Source organism: Cherax quadricarinatus, chromosome 16 (assembly GCF_038502225.1).
Source record: "Cherax quadricarinatus isolate ZL_2023a chromosome 16, ASM3850222v1, whole genome shotgun sequence".
Classification (NCBI taxonomy): domain Eukaryota; kingdom Metazoa; phylum Arthropoda; class Malacostraca; order Decapoda; family Parastacidae; genus Cherax; species Cherax quadricarinatus.
Window position 1 is genome coordinate 32,339,842 of NC_091307.1, and position 22,476 is coordinate 32,362,317.

Here is a 22,476-nt window from a genome sequence, read left to right on the forward strand (position 1 = left end):
TCTATTCCTATGTCAAATCCAAGCTAAGAACTACTTGTAGAAATGGACCATAATTGAGAGAAGATTCGTATACTGATGATGAACAGGAGATGAGAGAAGTTCTAAAACAACGGTGTTCAGTAACTCACTAAATGACAGCAAGGTAGTGAATGAAGAAACATTTTTCATTGCAGCAGAAGGCCGCGCAGACCAACTAACTGACATTAGTACAAATCCCATTGATTTCAAAAAAGAAATGGATAACATGCCCACTCATTCAGCACTTGGACAAGATTCATGAAATGCTCTGTTTACAAAGAAGTACAAAGTACCGCTAGCAAGAGCCCTCAGTATTCTTTGGAGAAAGCCTAGATCTAGGTGAAGTACCTGAGGCCTGAAAGAGTGCAGACGTAACTCCTCTGCAGAAGACAGCAGATGACAAATTTCATGGAGCAGCACTACCGGCGTAATCCAGACCAGCATGGTTGTAGAGCAGGACGAGCATGCCTGTCACAGCTGCTGAACCACAATGACAGAATTGCGGAGGCGTTGGAAGAGCAACAAAAAGCAGATGTGATTTGCAGAGATTTTGCAAAGGCATTTGACAAATGCGATCAATGAGTGCTAGCGCACAAAATGAAAGCCATGGGCAATACGGGGAAGGTAGGGAGATGTATTTTCGGGTTCCTAATACACAGAACACAGAAAGTAGTAGTAAACAGAGCAAAATCCTGCATCAGCGAGGTAAAAAGCTCAGTTTCCCAAGGCACTGTTCTGGCACCTGTGCTGTTTCTCATTTTCATAGCATAGATAAAAACACCCGTCACAGCTTTGCTTCATTTGCAGATGATACTAAAATAAGCATGAAAATCACTACGATAGAAAACACTGAAAAATTACAGGAAGACATAAGCAGGGTTCTCTAGTGAGCAGTGGAGAACAACATGATGTTCATTGGTGATGAGCTCCATTTGCTTAGGTATAGAAAGAATGACGACGTCAAAGGAACACTGTATACATAAACTCAAGGAGTCACCAAGTAGAACGAAAGAAACACGTAAAAGACTTGGAAATAATTATGTCAGCTTATCTTTCTTTTAAAGTACATAATAAGACAAAGATCAGGAGGATGACGAGGTGGGTATTGAGAACTTTCAAAAGAAGGGAAGTAATGCCAATGGTGACACTCTTCAAATTGCTAGTGCTCCCTCATTTAGAATAATGCTAAGTGATGAGGGGCCCCGTTCAAAGCAGGAGAAATATCAGAGCTGGAACAAATACAGAGATCGTTTACGGCACACACTGAGCCATTAAAGCTCTTAAATTACTGGGAACGCCCTAAAGTCTTGAACATGTACTCACTGGAGCAGAAGAGAGATTTACATGATAATATATACCTGGAAAGTACTGGAGGGCCTGGTCCAATGCTGCACACTGCCATAACAACTTACTGGAGTGAGAGATATAGGAGGAAATCAAAATAAACCCAGTGAGGAGCAAGGGTGGGGTGGGGACTATAAAGGAACACTATCAACATTCGTCGCCCCAGACTATTCAACATTTTACCAGAAAATATCAGAAACACGGCTAAAACAAGTGTAGAAGCCTTCAAGACGAAACTGGACAAGTATCTTCCCCAGGTGCCAGATTAACCAGGCTGTGATGGACATGTGTGGCAGCGGGCATCCAGCAGCAACAGCTTGGTTGACCAGGCAAGCGCCAGACAGCCTGGTTGACCAGGCAAGCACCAGACAGCCTAGTTGACCAGGCAAGCACCAGACAGCCTGGCCCATGGCCGGGCTCCGAGAGTAGTGACTCTCGAAACTCATCAAAGGTATATATCAAAAGGCCTCCCGGTGAATCAGGGCCTGATCAACCAGGCTGTTACTGCTGGCACCACGTAGTCCAACATTCGAACCACAGCCCGGCTCATCTGATACCGACTAAGTATCTGTCCAGCTCCCTCTTGAAGGCAGCCAGGGGCCCGAAGACTGTTCAACGGTCTTGGGCCCCGAACCTAATTTCCCAAATGGATTGTGTGTAATTACGATTAATTCGTTCTAGACCCCTACAAACTGTATGTATTTTTTTTTTAAGATTTGAGAACAGAAACAGTTAATTAAACCATTAAATGCACAGTGTAATAGTAAACTAAATATGAAAACCTTGAATAACACTGAGAAAACCTTGAAGAACAGAAAACAGAAAACTAACATTGCACGAGACCGTTCTAGACTCCGACGAACCGTTCGCTGTAAACAGTTTCTTTTTTAAGAGTTTTCATGTACGTCTAATGGCTGAGAAGTGAACTCCGTTATTTATCGTCCAAGTTCTTTCATTTTTGATGTACGTTAAGAAGCATCTCTCCATCATACATTGCCCAAGTTTCAATACGATAGCCCGACAGACAACTGAGAAAAAAAAATTACCAAAAATCATATATGGCAAGCCCTAGCCAGGTATTGGCACTGCAAAATAAAACATTGCTAATTCGAATTTATCACGGTCGTAATTACTGTAATTTATGTATAACTTACTTCCGAGATAATCGACAAAAACTAGAGCTCACCGAAAATAAGAATTTGAGTAAATAAGTCACTCAGGCTTGTTTTTGGTTATCCTAGGGTCTCTACAACACAAGGATTTCACAGCGGGTAAAAGCACGTCTGAGACCCACTACAAGGCGAGGGGTCTCTGTTACGTGTACACAAACAACAGGAACTGGAGAAAATTGGCACCTGTGAAAAGAAATAGCACGGAATGTGAAAACTGGAGCTGCGCAGCTGTGTTTGTTCGGCACCCGATTATGTGTTCGTTACCAGATGCAAAAAATTGGCTAATTTTTTGGTTGTGAACCGGTTTATTCGTTTTCAGAAGTGTTCATCACCAGAGGTTCCACTGTATACCCTCTATGTCTGTGTATTGTTCGTAACGGCTTGACAAAGCTCCTATAGGGCAAATCGTTGCCACAGTAAAATGTCACATTAGTTGCATTTGTGATCTTGCTAATATTGTTGACAGTGATGGCACCTTTGTTAATGTCTATATGGAGATATCACTGTTGTCTCATAAGTTGAACAAATAATAAATGTCACAAAAACGGGAACTCTCTTAAAATATCTGATCACACATCAAGTTCGTGCCGAGACATCGTCTAAAAAATTTTTAGAACTTTCCGTTTAAAGTTCCATAAGTGTTTTTTCAGATCTTAAATTTTCTGTAATAAAAAAAACAGTAAATATTTGAATAAAGCTGTGCATAAAGGCAATAAGATAAAAACAAAAACGCAATTAAATAAAATCCTCGACACAGACAAATACGTGGAAGTGAAGAGGAAGTGAATCAAACGAAAAAAAATGGAAAATAAGATCACATGACAGAACAGAAATGAAGGTGTGAATACTGTTTTGGACGGTCAGGTGGCGGGACGGTCAGGTGGTGGGACAGTCAGGTGGTGGGACAGTCAGGTGGTAGGACAGTCAGGTGGTGGAATGGTCAGGTGGTGGGACGGTCAGGTGGTGGAACTGTCAGGTGGTGGGACGGTCATGTGGTGGAACAGTCAGGTGGTGGGACGCTCAGGTGGTGGGACGGTCAGGTGGTGGGACGGTCAGTTTGTGGGACGGTCAGTTTGTGGGACGGTCAGGTGGTGGGACAGTCAGGTAGTGGGACAGTCAGGTAGTGGGACAGTCAGGTGGTGGGACGGTCAGGTGGTGGAACGGTCAGGTGGTGAGACAGTCAGGTGGTGGGACGGTCAGTTGGTGGGACGGTCAGGTGGTGGGACGGTCAGGTGGTGGGACGGTCAGGTGGTGGGACGGTCAGGTGGTGGGACAGTCAGGTGGTGGGATGGTCAGGTGGTGGGATGGACAGGTGGTGGGACGGTCAGATGGTGGGATGGTCAGGTGGTGGGACGGTGAGCTGGTGGGACGGACAGATGGTGGAACGGTCAGATGGTGGTACGGTCAGGTGGTGGGACGGTCAGATGGTGGTACGGTCAGGTGGTGGGACGGTCAGGTGGTGGGACGGTCAGGTGGTGGGACGATCAGGTGTTGAGACGGTCAGGTGGTGGGACGGTCACGTAGTGAGACGGTCAGGTGGTGGGACGGTCAGTTCGTGGGACTGTCAGGTGGTGGGACAGTCATGTAGTGAAACGGTCAGGTGGTGAAACGGTCAGATGGTGGGACGGTCACGTGGTTTGACGGTCAGGAAGTGAGATGGTCATGAAGTGAGATGGTCATGTGGTGGGATGGTCAGGTGGTTAGAGGGTCAGGTGGTGGGATGGTCAGGTGGTGGGATGGTCAGGTGGTGGGACGGCCAGATGTTGAGACGGTCAGGTGGTGGGACGGTCAGGTGGTGGGATGGTCAGGTGGTGAGACAGGTGATAGGATGGTCAGGTGGTGGGACAATCAGATTATGGGATGGTCAGATAGTGGGACGATCAAATGGTAGGGCGGTCAGGTGGTGAGACAGTCAGGTGGTGAGACGGGCAGGTGGTGGGATGGTCAGGTGGCGAGACAGGTGATAGGATGGCCAGTTGGTGGGAGGGTCAGGTAGTTGGACGATCAGATGGTAGGGCAGTCAGGTGGTGAGACAGTCAGGTGGTGAGACGGTCAGGTGGTGAGAGGCTCAGGTGGTAGGACAGTCATGTGGTGGGACGGTGAGGTTGTGAGACGGTCAGGTGGTGGGACGGTCAGGTGGTGGGACGGACAGATGGTGGGATGGTCAGGTGGTAGGACGGTCAGGTGGTGGGACGATCAGGTGGTGAGACGGTCACGTGGTGGGACAGTCAGGTGGTGAGACGGTCAGGTGGTGGGACGGTCAGGTGGTGGGATGGTCAGGTGATGGTACAGTCAGGTGGTGGGACGGTCAGATGGTGGGACGGTCAGGTGGTGGGACGGTCAGGTGGTGGAATGGTCAGGTGGTGGGACGGTCAGGTGGGGGGAAGGTCAGGTGGTGGGAGGGTCAGTTTGTGGGACGGTCAGGTGGTGGGATGGTCAGGTGGTGGGGCAGTCAGGTGGTGGGACGGTCATGTGGTGGGATAGACAGATGGGGGAACGGTCAGATGGTGGGACGGTCAGGTGGTGGGACAGACAGGTGGTGGGACGGTCAGGTGGTGGGACGATCAGGTGGTGAGATGGTCAGGTGGTGGGACGGTCAGGTGGTGGGACGGACAGATGGTGGAACGGTCAGATGGTGGGACGGTCAGGTGGTGGTACAGACAGGTGGTGGGACGGACAGGTGGTGGGACGGTCAGGTGGTGAGAAGGTCAGGAGGACGGTCAGGTGGTGGGACTGTCAGGTGGTGAGACGGTCATGTGGTGGGACGGCCAGGTGGTGGGACGGTCAGGTGGTGGGATGGTCAGTTGGTGGGATGGTCAGGTGGTGGGACAGTCATGTAGTGAAACGGTCAGGTGGTGAAACGGTCAGATGGTGGGACGGTCAGGTGGTTTGATGGTCAGGAAGTGAGATGGTCATGTGGTGGGATGGTCAGGTGGTTAGATGGTCAGGTGGTGGGACGGTAAGGTGGTGGGACAGTCAGGTGGTGAGACGGTCAGGTGGTGGGATGGTCAGGTGGTGAGACAGGTGATAGGATGGTCAGGTGGTGAAACAATCAGATGATGGGATGGTCAGATAATGGGACGATCAGATGGTAGGGCGGTCAGGTGGTGGGATGGTCAGGTGGCGAGACAGGTGATAGGATGGCCAGGTGGTGGGAAGGTCATGTAGTTGGGCGATCAGATGGTAGGGTAATCAGGTGGTGAGACAGTCAGGTGGAGACGGTCAGGTGGTGAGAGGCTCAGGTGGTAGGACAGTCATGTGGTGGGACGGTCAGGTTGTGAGACGGTCAGGTGGAGGGACGATCAGGTGGTGGGACGGTCAGGTGGTGGGATGGGCAGATGGTGGGACGGTCAAGTGGTGGGACGGTCAGGTGGTGGGATGGTCAGGTGGTGGGACGATCAGGTGGTGAGACGGTCATATGGTGGGACAGTCAGGTGGTGAGACGGTTAGGTGGTGGGATGGTCAGGTGGTGGGATGGTCAGATGGTGGGACGGTCAGGTTGTGGGACGGTCTGGTGGTGGAATGGTCAGTTGGTGGGACGGTCAGGTAGTGGGATGGTCAGTTTGTGGGACGGTCAGATGGTGGGACAGTCAGGTGGTGGCACGGTCATGTGGTGGGACGCTCAGGTGGTGGGATGGTCAGGTGGTGGAACGGTCAGGTGGTGGGACGGTCAGGTGGTGGGACGATCAGGTGGTGGGATGGTCAGGTGGTGGGACGGTCAGGTGGTGGGACAGTCAGGTGTTGGGACGCTCAGGTGGTGGGACGGTCAGGTGGTGGGACGGTCAGGTGGTGGGACAGTCAGGTGGTGGGACGGTCAGTTTGTGGGACGGTCATGTGGTGGGACACTCAGGTGGTGGGATGGTCATGTGATGGGATGGTCAGGTGGTGGGATGGTCAGGTGGTGGAACGGTCAGGTGGTGGGACGATCAGGTGGTGGGACGGTCAGGTGGTGGAACGGTCAGGTGGTGGGACGGTCAGGTGGTGGGATGGTCAGGTGGTGGGATGGTCAGTTTGTGGGACGGTCAGTTGGTGGGATGGTCAGGTGGTAGGACGGTCAGGTGGTGGGACGGTCAGGTGGTGGGATGGTCAGGTGGTGGGATGGACAGGTGGTGGGACGGTCAGGTGGTGGGACGGTCAGGTTTTGGGATGGACAGATGGTGGGACGGTCAGGTGGTGGGACGGACAGATGGTGGCACGGTCAGATGGTGGGACGGTCAGGTGGTGGGACAGACAGGTGGTGGGACGACCAGGTGGTGAGACGGTCAAGTGGTGAGATGGTCAGGTGGTGAGACAGTCAGGTGGTGGGATGGTCAGGTGGTGAGACGGTCAGGTGGTGGGATGGTCAGGTGGTGAGACAGGTGATAGGATGGTCAGGTGGTGGGACAATCAGATGATGGGATGGTCAGATAGTGAGACGATCAGATGGTAGGGCAGTCAGGTGGTGAGACAGTCAGGTGGTGGGATGGTCAGGTGGCGAGACAGGTGATAGGATGGCCAGGTGGTGGGAGGGTCAGGTAGTTGGACGATCAGATGGTAGGGCAGTCAGGTGGTGAGACAGTCAGGTGGTGAGAGGCTCAGGTGGTAGGACAGTCATGTGGGGGGACGGTCAGGTTGTGAGACGGTCAGGTGGTGGGACGATCAGGTGGTGGGACGGTCAGGTGGTGGGATGGATAGATGGTGGGACGGTCAGGTGGTGGGACGGTCAGATGGTGGGACGGTCAGCTGTTGAGATGGTGAGGTGGTGGGGCAGTCAGGTGGTGAGACTGTCAGGTGTTGGGACGGTCAGGTGGTGAGACAGTTAGGTGGTGGGATGGTCAGGTGGTGAGACAGGTGATAGGATGGTCAGGTGGTGGGACAATCAGATGATGGGATGGTCAGGTAGTGGGACGATCTGATGGTAGGGCAGTCAGGTGGTGAGACAGGTGGTGAGATGGTCAGGTGGTGAGAGGCTCAGGTGGTGGGACGGTCAGGTGGGGGGATGGTCAGGTGGTGGGACGGACAGATGGTGGGATGGTCAGGTGGTGGGACGATCAGGTGGTGAGATGGTCACGTGGTGGGACAGTCAGGTGGTGAAACAGTCAGGTGGTGGGACGGTCAGGTGGTGGGACAGTCAGGTGGGGGGATGGTGAGGTGGTGGGACGGACAGATGGTGGGATGGTCAGGTGGTGGGATGGTCAGGTGGTGGGATGGTCAGGTGGTGGGACGATTAGGTGGTGAGACGGTCACGTGGTGGGACAGTCATGTGGTGAGACGGTCAGGTGGTGGGACGGTCAGGTGGTGGGATAGTCAGGTGGTGGGACGGTCAGGTGGTGAGACGTTCAGGTGGTGAGACGGTCAGGTTGTGAGATGGTCAGGTGGTGAGATGGTCATCTGGTGAGACGGTCAGGTTGCAACAATTTTACCGCTTCCCTGCTTCATTACCTCTCCCAATCCTTGACCAAATCCATTACCTTCTCTCCCAACCCGTGAAGAGATCCCTCACCACCGATGACAAATTTCCCTCACCAACCATGACAAGGTCCCTAAGCTTCCCTTCCAACCCTTGACCAGATCTCGGTATGACTGTGTTTAAAATCTACAATCCGAATGAATTTTTCATGAATAAGCCTTAAGCCCCTGTCAATGCATGCCAGATTTCTGACCTTAACAATAATTTCTTTTGACTTAAAAAAAAAATCGACATGACCATGTACTTTGCCCCAGGCCCAAGCTCGTGAAACTCCATATTCATCAAGAACTACAAGAACCTCCTTTCGTGTGCCTTAAGTATACTATGGAGAGGAAGCCTTAACATGGGTGTCATCCGGATGAAGCCCCACTCGACAAATGTGGCAGCAAAGCAATAGCAAAGAATTTTAGACCGATAACGCTAACATACCACATAAAAATATATGAAACAGTTCTAAGAAGTATGACCGCCAAGCACTTAGATTCCCAACAATTGCACAATCCTGTGCAACATGGGTTTAGAGCAGGTCGCTCCTGCCTCTCGAAATTACTGGACCAATATGATATGGTCTTGGATATATTGCAGGATAAACAGAATGTAGTTGTAGTATACACAGACTTTGCCAAAGTCTTCAACAAGTGCGATCATGTTGTAAATAGTGCATAAAATGCGTGCTAAAGAAATAACTGGAGAAGTGGGTAGATGTATCTTCAACTTTCTGACCAACAGAACATAGAGTAATAATAAACAGAGTTACGTCAGAGGCTGCCACAGTGAAAAGCTCTGTTGCACAAGATACAGTACTCCCCCCCCTCTCTTGTTCTTCATCCTCATACTGAACAGACTATAGCACTATGTCTTCTTTTGCAGACGATACTAGAATCTGCACGAGTGTCATCCATTGAGGGCACAGTAAATCTCCGAGCCGCCAATGGGTCACGGAAACAAATATGATGTTTACTGACGACAAATTTTAGTTACTCTGTTATGGAAAACTTGAGAAAATAATAGCTAGAATGGAGTATACTACAGAGGATATCAACTTCCAAGATCACAACAGTGTCACATTTCCAAGGAAAATGCCTCTTAACAACTAAAGGAGGGAAGGGGGCTACCACATCTTCAAAATTTCTGCAAATCTTACGATAAAATCCTATCACTCCCAAGAATCTTTGCAGAGACTCCTTATCCTTAGGAACAGAATAATTTTTAATGGCCAAAGCTTGGCAAATTTAGTTGCCACTTTGCTACTACTTACTTCATGACCCAAGAGCATTGTAATAGATTAGCCAAAAGTTGACTTACTAAGATTTATAATTATCTGAAATGTCCTGAACCTCTTAAAGTGGTATTCAAGAAGGGACACATGTTGATCCCATGTATCAGAAACTACAACTATATCGTCCAGGTAAACTGCTGTGCCTTCAATTCCTTTGATAGCCTGGTGGATCATTTTTGAAATGAGGTGAGCGAGTTCCTCATTCCTAATGGAGTCACAGTATATTGACAGTGGTTTGGAATTACAAAGGCAGAAGTTTCCTTTGCTTTATCCATTAAAGGTACCTGGTAGTAACCTTCAAGGTGATCTAGTTTAGAAATGAAAAGGGCCTTTAATCACAAATATCACTATATTGTCTATACATGAAAAAGGTAAGCATCCAGTACTGTGACCTCATTCACCTTGTGGTAGTCGGTACACATCTGGAATTCTCCATAAGGCCTTTTAACAAGGATGCACAGCGAAGCCCATGGACTGGACGATTCCTCCACCAATTAATGTTCTAAGAGAAACATTACTTTCTGCTGAAGTAGCTTCTGTTTTCAGGATTCGCTCTGTAGGGAAAAAAGTTTAATAGGTTTAGCAGTTCCTACGTCCACAATGTGTTAACCCAGGTTGCAAATTTTTGGAACATCCGAAAATATGTTAGGACAGGTTCGCAAAAGGTTAGCGAGTGATACTACTAGGTCTTCTTCAAGTCCAGATATTATAGGGTGAGTATCCTGGAGGATGGCTAAGTTAGAAAGCCTGATTTGAACCTCTGGACTTGTGTACAGGCAATCAGGGTCGTCCACAGGGTCAAGGACAAGACGTAGTAGTTACTGAGACCTTAAGAAACTCCAAGAATAGTTTAATCTGATTAATGTAGTTGACTTTACCAGAGTTGTGTTTATTAAGGGGTGCTACTACATAGTTCCAACCAGATTTTTTTTACCACTTGAATCGGTCCCATAAACCTCGCTTTTAAGGTGTGATCAGGCACAGGTTTATGGACCAACACCTTGTCTCCTGAGTTAAAGGATCGAAGTGTAGAAGTTTATTCATACCTCTGTTTCATGTTGTTTTGAGCAGATTTTAGGTTGGCCTTAGCCACTGGCGTGCCGCATGCAGTCTTCATGTGGGATTGTAGAGAGTCTTGCAGGTATCTTCTCCCAATCTACCTCTCAGATTATGTCCAAAAATCAGCTCAAAAGGACTGTACCCTGTTGATTCTTTCACAGTTTCTAGCATTACTAACCACAACAGCAATACATAGGAAAATGCATGCAATTCGATCAATTCCTAGCCTAGTTACAGCTTCTCTAAATGTTTTTGCTGTGAAATTAGTGCCCCAGTCACTCTGAATACATCGTGGAATGCCAAAGTGAGAAATAAGCTTAATGAGGGCTTTAAAAAAGGATTTAGTATTCATAGTATGCAAAGGTACTACCACAGGATACCTAGTAGTTTTGTCAAGAATGGCAAACAGATACTGGATACTTGACTTGGCCTTCAGTAAGGCTCCCACACAGTCGATAATTAAGTGCGTAAATGACTGCATCAGTGGGTATGGTACGATACGGTGCCGGTTTTATGTAGTGTCCGGGTTTACCCATTTTCTGACACGACAGGATTGGATGTAATTCCGCACCTCTTGTCTTATTCCTGGCCAAGAAAAATACTTCATTATCTTATACAGGGTTTCAGTGATACCCAAATGTCCTCCTAAGGACGAACTGTGAGCTATTTTCAGGGTTTACATTCAGAATTTCATGGGTACTTCCAGTCTATCTGGTTTTAACACTGACCCTACCTCCTTACCAATATCCGGCTGTTTCCTTCAAAGGTAGAGAGATCCAAAGTTAGAAAACACATTTAACATCACTCATTCTCAAGTGGAATTAACTACAGTATGAGGGCGTCATAACGAATTTGATCCTCTGAACCAAAACATGCCAAGTCTGCGAAGTGCAGGCAGTGGATATCCCCTCTGAAACTCAAATTCAGATAACCGATTTCCCTTCAGTCCCTTTATAGATGTTAATTTTCTCACATTCCTCAGCACGAGAAGACTCAAAATCTTATCTAAGAGGCACTCTTATCTAAAAGGCTCGCACACTTCTGTTGGAATTTCTCTACGCTTCCTAAACACTTTTGACCAATCTAACTTGTACTTGTACTGTCCTCTCGAAGCAACAAAACCATCTCAAAATTCTGTTTTCTATTCCTTAAATTATGCATTTCACTCAACCATACCAGTATCGTATGCATTTCTTTATTCTCTTGTAATACTGACTCCGCACACTGATCTCAGAAACATACACATTCATAGAGTTGTCAACCATAGCACCGTAACATCCTTTGCAGGCGATACTAGGATCTGCATGAGTGTCATCCATTGAAGACACTGTAAAGAAGAAATAAATTTTTTGTTGTTATTTTTGTCCAATTTTAATGAAATTTTTAGTGTGATTTAAGCAGCATTGGAAACCTGCACACTGTATTTGTAGCGACTTTGTTGCCTAAAAGATAGGTAGACAAAAATAAAGTGTTCTATTCTTTAGGGCATAAAACTCTCCATACTTTATAAAATTGGTAAGATGTACAATGTTCTAGTTGACATCAGATGAATGATAAATGTCTAAATAATTCTGTTACTACCTGCGTTTGAGCGAAATGTCAGTAGATTGCATAATAAAAAATGTTGAGGTTTTTTAAGAATTTTGGGGGGAAAAATAGGGTAAAAAATATCGCAAATTCCCATTGCCACTGAGTGGAATCATCATTCCTCAATAACGTGTGCAAAAATCATGACACTCCTACAAATAGTTTTCGAAAAATGTGGCTATAGAGATCAATAATTTATTTGTGACTAAATGTTAGCACATTATTCCCCTCCTCGAGTGTCAGCAGCCCGCAGGCGACTGAGCAGTTCTCACTCTGTGCACTAATATGGAGTCCAAAGAGAAGATGCCATGTAGTGTATATGGAGTGAAACAATCACAAAAACCGTAATTTTTGGAGTAAAAAAAAAACATGAATTGGCATCATGTCTTCTTAATGACAGCAAGAACAAAAACATTACATTTTTGGAAAAAGATACTTAGAAATATGTTAGAAACAAGCTGATTTCATCAACATGTTGCCAGAAAACATTTTTTTCCAATTTTTTTTTCTTTTTTTTTCTTTCCGGGAATTCCTTCCTCCCCACCCCACCCCCCAATCCAGTGCTAGATCAGTCGGGCTGTAGATGTACGTTGGACTACATGTAGTCAACAGTAATAGCCTAGTCGATCAGGTCCTGATCCACCTGGAGGTCTGGTCATGAACAGGGGCACAGAAGCGTTGATCCTTGGAATACCCTCCAACTAGTGGCTTTATCAAGGCAATACAGCGGTAATCTGAAGATGAAACTGGAGACATTATCAGTCCCTCAGCCAGGTTCAGCCGGTACTGAAAACCGGCTTCCAGGCTGAAGGACTGATTAGGCTTGTCTATAGAAAAAAGGCTTCAGAAATAGAACTAATCATTCTTTGCTAATTTTGGGTCAATGATTATGGAAATTATGCCTAAATTTGCAAATATATAAAGATACAGGAGCCAGGCAATCTACTGTTATCTTTGACCTTGGAAGGAGTGTAAATAAACTGTATAAGAGAATGGGATTTGATTCCAACCCACAATGTTTAAAAGCTTAAGCCATGTAGATTATATATATATATATATATATATATATATATATATATATATATATATATATATATATATATATATATATATATATATATATATATGGTCCCAAATCTGCACACAGAAATCACTCCCTACGAAAGTAAAAGACTGGGCAGGCGATGCAAAATGCCCCCAATAAAAAGTAGGGGCGCCATTGGTACACTAAGGGAAAACACCATAAGTGTCCGGGGCCCAAGACTGTTCAACAGCCTCCCATCAAGCATTAGGGGAATTGCCAATAAACCCCTGGCTGCCTTCAAGAGAGAGCTGGACAGATACCTAAAGTCAGTGCCGGATCAGCCGGGCTGTGGCTCGTACGTTGGACTGCGTGCGGCCAGCAGTAACAGCCTAGTTGATCAGGCCCTGATCCATCGGGAGGCCTGGTCATGGACCGGGCCGCGGGGGCGTTGATCCCCGGAATAACCTCCAGGTAACCTCCAGGTATGTATGTTTCCTATAGCCAGAATGCATAATAGTTCATATAATAAATACAATTTCCTTTGGCCATTTAATTATGATGCTCATATTTGTTTTCGGCGCTCCGAAAATAAAATTTTTCAAAATTTATCGACCAGTGTTACCTCATATTCTATTGTCACCAGTTTCTACTTTTAATTATCTCGGTATTGGATTGATAAGTCACTAATTAGCGAAACCTCTTCGCATAAATATTTCCAAGTATTGAATATTTATCTACAGCCTCATTTTGTCGGTATTAAATGTTAATATTGTTATGTTACGACAACGCGTCTTCACTAAAAATTATTTTTCTTACTTGCATACTCTAATTTTATGCTCGTGCTTCATAATTTTTTCTGCTTTTAACTACCTACCATTTATAAGAAACATTAATACCTACCACATCGCTTCCTTATCCACATTACTATAGTGGGGCAGTTAAAGAATAATTTGGTAAAAATCGTAACCTTGGTATTATAACAGGTAAAATAGAAGCTGAAGTGGATCCACATTAGCATCCTTCCCTGGTGGCTACCATGGCCAGTTTCTTAAAAAGGCTGCCATTTTTTTCCATTACCTATATTTTTTGGGCCATTCACAGTAGAATAACAAGCATATTGCTTGTATATATAGTTATGAAGTGTACAAAGCCGTTGAACAAAAAGTTTTATATATATATATATATATATATATATATATATATATATATATATATATATATATATATATATATATATATATATATGCAAAACAGCCAGTGTGAAAGAATAGAGAAATTCCAAGCACTTTCGTGACTACTCACATTATCAAGGAACAATAAAAGTAATGCATCAAAGGAAGGCATATAAAGGGTCTAGCCCACACCTCACTATCACATCCCACAACAAAGCAACACCTTACGCGCGACTCATAAGAAAGGGAACACTGCAACAGGCCCGGTGGCCCAACTAGACAGGTCCTTCACACAACCCACCAAACAATATATATATACATGTAGTAGGTTGGTAGACAGCAACCACCCAGGGAGGTACTACCGTCCTGCCAAGTGAGTGTGAAATGAAAGCCTGTAATTGTTTTACATGATAGTAGGATTGCTGGTGTCTTTTGTCTGTTTTATAAATATGAAAGATTACAGGTACGTCTTGCTACTTCTACTTACACTTAGGTCACACTACACATACATGTACACGTTTATTTATACACACTCATCTGAGTTTTCTTTGATTTTATCTTAATAGTTCTTGGTCTTATTACTGTTCCTTTTATATCCATGGGGAAGTGGAATAAGAATCTTTCCTCCGTATGCCATGCTTACTGGGAAGTAGTCTCCCTCTCTTCTACACACCCTAACCTGAGCCTCACTATCGTCATAAAAACTCTTTACAGCATTTAGTAACTTACCACCTATTCCATATACTTGCAACATCTGCCACATTGCTCCACTATCCACTCTATCATATGCCTTTTCTAAATCCATAAATACAATAAAAACTTCCCTACCTTTATCTAAATACTGTTCACATATATGCTTCAATGTAAACACTTGATCAACACATCCCCTACCCACTCTGAAACCTCCTTGCTCATCCGCAATCCTACATTCTGTCTTACCTCTAATTCTTTCAATTATAACCCTACCGTACACTTTTCCTGGTATACTCAGTAAACTTATTCCTCTATAATTTTTACAGTTTCTTTTGTCCCCCTTCCCTTTACATAAAGGGACTATACATGCTCTCCACCAAAATAATATTATGCAGAAAATTCGGAGTGTGGAAATTAGGAGGTGTGGAGTTAATAAAAGTATTAGTCAGAGGGCTGAATAGGGGTTGTTGAGGTAGTTTGGTCATTTAGAGAGAATGGATCAAAGTAGAATGACATGGAGAGCGTATAAATCTGTAAGGGAAGGAAGGTGGGGTAGGGGTCGTCCTCGAAAAGGTTGGAAAGAAGGGGTAAGGGAGGTTTTGTGGGCGAGGGGCTTGGACTTCCAGCAAGCGTGCATGAGCGTGTTCGACAGGAGTGAATGGAGACGAATGGTATTTGGGACCTGACTATCTGTTGGAGTGTGAGGAGGGGAATATTTAGTGAAGGAATTCAGGGAAACCGGTTATTTTTATATAGCTGGACTTGAGTCCTGGAAATGGGAAGTACAATTCCTGCACTCTAAAGGAGGGGTTCGGGATATTAGAAGTTTGGAGGGATATGTGTATCTTTATACGTATATCCTTCTAAACTGTTGTGTTCTAAGCACCTCTGCAAAAACAGTGATTATGTGTGAGTGAGGTGAAAGTGTTGAAAGATGATGAAAGTATTTTCGTTTTGGGGATTTTCTTTCATTTTTGGGTCACCCTGCCTCGGTGGGAGACGGCCGACTTGTTAAAAAAAAAAAATTATATATATATATATATATGTCGTGCCGAATAGGCAGAACTTGCGATCTTGGCTTAAATAGCAACGCTCATCTTGCCATATAGGACAAGTGAAAATTTGTGTATGCAATAATTTCACCAAAATCATTCTGAACCTAACGAAAAAAAATATATTTCACTGTGTTTGTTTAGTATTAAATTATTGTAAACAAATCTAAAATATATTTAGTTGGGTTAGGCTAAAATAAATTGTTCTTGTTTTAATAAGGTTAGGTAAGTTTTCTAAGATTCTTTTGGTGAAAAATTAAAAATTTTTACATTAACAATAATGAAAAAATATATCTTTAAACGTATAAGAGAAAATTTCAGAAAGGACTTAATTTTAAATGAGTTCTTGCTAACTGACCAGTTTTACATATTCGGCACGACATATATATATATATATATATATATATATATATATATATATATATATATATATATATATATATATATATATATATATATATATATATATATATTTGAAATATTTTGCACAAGACACTTTTTATATCGCACATTCAGTCACCGTGATACAGCACTCTTGAATGTTGTAACAGCTGCTGTAGAGTACCTCATTCTATACCAGGTTCCAGTACTAGTTATGGATATTTTTTTTATATAGATCACTTCAAAGCCCAGCACTGTGAAAGGTGTACTACAAAGTCCTGGGATGCGACCCACAACAGTCAACCTACAGTACTTTCTGCTAGGTGAACGGAGGGCAACATGCTTAAGGAAACATGCCCAACGTTTCCACCCATGAAGGGGATCAAACCACGGACTATTTTGTTTTACACAAATCAATTTTACAAGCTATGAGCAGTTATCCTACTTCAACTCATATCAGTGGCCAGCCATAGTCGACTAACAAACACCCAGGTACCTATTTACTGCTAGGTGAACAAGACCAGCTGCTGTAAGGAAATATGACCGACGTTTTCACCTCATGCCGGGTGAAAACGTATGTGAGCTAAGTGCACTACCAACAGAAGTCAACCACTTTATGCAATTGTAAAACCTTCACAGTAGAACTTCCCTCTAACTATGAACAGGAAAATATCTGATCATGTTTGCTGGATTACATTAAAAGATGGCCACGTTCAAGATCATTAGTGACTGGCTCGATGGCAGTGGTTGGACAACTGCCATCTGCAGTGCTGGTATTGCTACTGGTACACACGTAACCAGGATCTGGAATACCTATCAAGTCACGGTTGATGACATTTTCATCTTGCAGCTTCATGCCTATGATTGGTACAAAGAAACCATACCAACTAGGAAGCATCCTTTGGAAGTCACAGCTTGGAGTGACAAAATGTCAAAGGACCTACCTCACTTTAAATATTAGTCTTGTCGGTATCACCATACCATTTCCTCATTAGTCTCTTGTGCTTGAACTGGAGCTTTGCGTTCCTCAGATCACTGAATCAATAGGGAAGGAAAACTTTGTGAAGTACGTTGAATCACTGGCGCTGCTCATTCCATGGGTTTTCAGTCTTGACCATACCACCTATGGCAAGTGGATCTCGGTACACGTTAGATATGTGTTTTCTATCCGAAATACACCCTCCCCTCTACGTAAAGTTCTTTTCAAGAGGGTTTGTTGCGCACAAGACTAAGTGTTCATTCTTTGCCGTGGCACTCGATCAGGTACAGCCTTGGTAAAAGGTGATGGTTGGGATGTTGGTCTAACAGAGAACCCAAATGCCCTACAACGCTGAATGGTGGTAGAGCCTGAAATATCGAGGATAGGAGAATTTAATGAGGTCACCACAAATTACTCAACAAAATACCGATCGACACCATGCCTAACCCTTCTAGGGTAGGGTAGGTGCCTGAGCCAGAGCTTGCAGCTCACAAGACTGTCATTCCCATTAGCTCCCTTGGGACGGGGATGGCAGACCAGAGAGGCCTAGCTTGTGGCTAGGCCTGGGGACAGTTGGTCCCAAAGATGAGGAGGTACTTGTGCCTCCTCCCATGGGGGACTTAGGTCTCAGACGCTCCCTAAAGAGGGAGCCAAGGCGGGCCACCACTTGGAAAAGGCCCGGGCCGGGAGAGTACCGGCGAATCTTTAATAATAATAATAATAACAAAATACCATGAAGTAACCACGTCAGCTCATACATCCTTTGCCAAGGAAGCTAGAACTCCTGCTAATGTTTTTGAAGAAATATGAAACTCTTTTAAGGAAAAAATGACGATCTCCTCACTTTGGACACAAAACTCATCATGAATTCTGAGTTACAGACGACTGTAGGAAAGTGAACATTTCTTCAAAGAAATGTTAGTGGTTAGAACGACGCCGATCAAAGAGCCAATTAAAAATCAACTCCAGTTGTTCTCCACAAAGCAGTCCTCGGAAGCATAAAATCAAAGAGAAAACAACGAAGGAAGACTGCACTCTGTTTTACAGGTTATACATGGCGTGCCAGTCCAGGGAAGGCAGTCTGACACAGTGCGCTGAGCATGAGAATCAGCCATGGCCACCGTCATTTGCAGAGCTTGAGTTAATGGTACAACCAGCAGAAGCAAGATCGTAAGTGACTGCATTCATATTGAAGTGTGCAGCTTAGTTCAAATGTTATTGCCAGAAAACTGTCAGACTTTTGATGATTACACGAAGACAGTGTTTATATATTTCCAAAATCAGCTAGAACATTTGGATGGGATAGACAGTGTGGGATTTTTATAACCAAAACTGTCTAAAGACAGCAACCAGGGAGAAGAAGAAAATGGTATTCGGAGATGGGTTAAGCTGTCATCAAAGGTGCAAGCGCCGATAAAACTTCCTTCGTTATGAGAATAACACATAGCTCTTTCACTTACTGGAAGACTTTCACGGCAAAAAGGTGTACAATATACATGGGGTCCAAGCACTTTCAACACTGACGAGAGAAGACAACTGTCGAATTGAGCCATGCTCACACGAGGAAGCGGGTACACTCTTGGTCCTGCATGTTAGATGCAGCACATGACAAACATGAGAATTTAATGAAAAGAACATCAGACACAGATTTAGTGGTGTTAATTCTGTCTAAACTGTACGGCATCCCAGTGAAAAAAAATATGAATCTCATTTCATTTGGATAAGAGAGACACCACAACTACATTCTGGTATATTATCGCAGCTACTTTAGGCCAATCAGAAGTAGCAATGTTAAGGATATTTTATGTGTTCACTGGGAGTGAAACAATATTCGAGGAAAAATGCAAAAAGACAGCATTAAGTACCTGGGCTGTATTTACAAATGTTACTGATATCTACCTGCTGCTGGCAGATGTCCCACCATGTATCCCTGACAATGCTTTTGACCTGTTGGAGAAATATCTTGTTTTCAAGAATGACAAAACATGTGGATTACCCAAGGTCAATGAAACAAGGCAGTATCTCTTTGCCAGACGATCTCGAGCTTAGGATAATATCCTTCTAACACGAGCCGCTCTAACAACATGCACTAAGATCAGCCTACCAAGGAGGGCATGTCTATGGGCAAGTTTTATGAAAAGAACCATTCATACCAAGTCCAACTGACTGAGAATTGAAGCAAATAACAGTTCATGGAAAGCAAAGTGAATTACCACTGGCCAAGCTCAAGATGCATGCTATGAAATGATACATTGCAGGTGCCAAAAACCAGACAGGGTTCTGTGCAAGTGCAACAAGGCCAGCCTCCAGTGTACCTCTCTCTGTCGATGTGAAGGAAACTATTACCAAGAGTGAAATCAGTGAAAACTTATTTCTTGCCTTATATCTGTGATTGTATTGTATGACTGTGCATGCACAGAAAGCCTTAGTATAGACCTATATAGACATCACTCCATAATAACTATTTCACTTGGCATAGACGAAATTCTTTGATACTTTTTTTTTTAGGTGCGAGGAATGAGTGTGCATCTGTGTTTAATAAAATCATAGTGTTTACTGTTATGGACATGGATATTGTTTGTCAGTTAATTGTCAGTTAAGTATTGTTTTGTGCTATATTAAATAATTATTATTATAATAAAAAAGAAGCGCTAAGCCACAAGGGCTATACAGCTATATTAAATAATATTAACTAAAATTTTAGAAATATGAGTATATGTTAATCAACAGTTGCGTCCAGTGACTTTGACCTAAAACTATACATTTGAACACAAAGATAATGATTCTGGGATGTATATTTTTAAAGAGTTATTTATGCAATTGAAGAAATTGGTGGCCTTTATAAAAATAAACGCGACAACAATCAGAGGGCGCTGATGGCATGGATCTACATGTAAAAATAATCAATAGAGTCTATTTCATCTACGTGTCAAGTTTCATGCTTTTTACCGAAAGTGCACGATTATTTTTCTTAACCGCCCCACAGTATGTGTTGTCCGAAATTTTAAATGCAACTAACAGCTACTTACTCTTATCAAATTTTAGTTCACTTACATTTTTTTCCTCAGCTCATTCAGTCATAATTCCACAAAACTTTTAACCCTGACATGCTGAAATAACTTTTTCTTATGTAGTTGTTATGCTCTCTCTAGTCCAAATAAAATAATACACTTATTTTATACCTATATTTAAATGCCTTTCCTTGTTTACATGCATAAATTAAAAAAAAAAATCAGCCATTCCAAAACAATATCCCACCTGCTTTCAGCATCTCATTCGCAATTCCTGCTCATATAGGTTGGTAGACAGCAACCACCCAGGGAAGTACTACCGTCCTGCCAGATGACTGTGAAACAGAAACCTGTAACTGTTTTACATGATGGTAGGATTGCTGGTGTCTTTTTCTGTCTCATAAACACGCTAGATAACAGGGATATCTTGCTACTCCTACTTACACTTTGGTCACACTTCACAGACACGCACATGCATATATATATACATACATCTATTTTTTTCTCCTTTTTCTAAATAGCTTTTGTTCTTCTTTATTTCTTCTATTGTCTATGGGGAAATGGAAAAAAATCTTTCCTTCGTAAGCCATGCGTGTCGTATGAGGCGACTAAAATGCCGGGAGCAATGGGCTAGTAACTCCTTCTCCTGTAGACATTTACTAAAAAAGAGAAGAAGAAAAACTTTATAAAACTGGGATGCTTGAATGTGCGTGGATGTAGTGCAGATGACAAGAAACAGATGATTGATTATGTTATGAATAAAAAGAAGTTGGATGTCCTGGCCCTAAGCGAAACAAAGCTGAAGGGGGTAGGGGAGTTTCGGTGGGGGGAAATAAATGGGATTAAATCTGGAGTATCTGAGAGAGTTAGAGCTAAGGAAGAGGTAGCAATAATGTTGAAGGATCAGTTATGGAAGGAGAAGAGAGAATACAAATGTGTAAATTCAAGGATTATGTGGATTAAAGTAAAAGTTGGATGCGAAAAGTGGGTCATAATAAGCGTGTATGCACCTGAAGAAGAGAGGAATGTAGAGGAGAGAGATTTTGGGAGATGTTAAGTGGATGTATAGGAGCCTTTGAACCAAGTGAGAGAGTAATTGTGGTAGGGAACCTGAATGCTAAAGCAGAAGAAACTTTTAGAGAGGATGTGGTAGGTAAGTTTGGGGTACAAGGTGTAAATGATAATGGGAGCCCTTTGATTGAACTTTGTACAGAAAGGGGTTTAGTTACAGGTAATACATATTTTAAGAAAAAGAGGATAAATAATTATACAAGATATGATGTAGGGCGAAATGACAGTAGTTTGTTGGATTATGTATTGGTAGATAAAAGACTGTTGAGTAGACTTCAGGATGTACATGTTTATAGAGGGGCCACAGATATATCAGATCACTTTTTAGTTGTAGCTACACTGAGAGTAAAAGGTAGATGAGATACAAGGAGAATAGAAGCATCAGGGAAGAGAGAGGTGAAGGTTCATAAACTAAAAGATGAGGCATTTAGGGTAAGATATAAACAGCTATTGGAGGATAGATGGGCTAATGAGAGCATAGGCAATGGGGTCGAAGAGGTATGGGATAGGTTTAAAAATGTAGTGTTAGAGTGTTCAGCAGAAGTTTGTGGTTACAGGAAAGTGGGTGCAGGAGGGAAGAGGAGTGATTGGTGGAATGATATAAAGCGAGCAGTAAGGGAGAAAAAGTTAGCATATGAGAAGTTTTTACAAAGTAGAAGTGATGCAAGGAGGGAAGAGTATATGGAGAAAAAGGGAGAGGTTAAGAGAGTGGTGAAGCAATGTAAAAAGAGATCAAATGAGAGAGTTGGTGAGATGCTATCAACAAATTTTGTTAAAAATAAGAAAAAGTTTTGGAGTGAGATTAACAAGTTAAGGAAGCTTAGAGAACAAATGGATTTGTCAGTTCAAAAAGTAAAAAGAGAGCAAATGAGAGAGTTGGTGAGATGCTATCAACAAATTTTGTTAAAAATAAGAAAAAGTTTTGGAGTGAGATTAACAAGTTAAGGAAGCTTAGAGAACAAATGGATTTGTCAGTTAAAAATAGGAGAGGAGAGTTATTAAATGGAGAGTTAGAGGTATTGGGAAGACGGAGGGAATATTTTGAGGAATTGTTAAATGTTGATGAAGATAGGGAAGCTGTGATTTCATGTATAGGGCAAGGAGGAATAACATCTTGTAGGAGTGGGGAAGAGCCAGTTGTGAGTGTGGGGGAAGTTCGTGAGGCAGTAGGTAAAATGAAAGGGG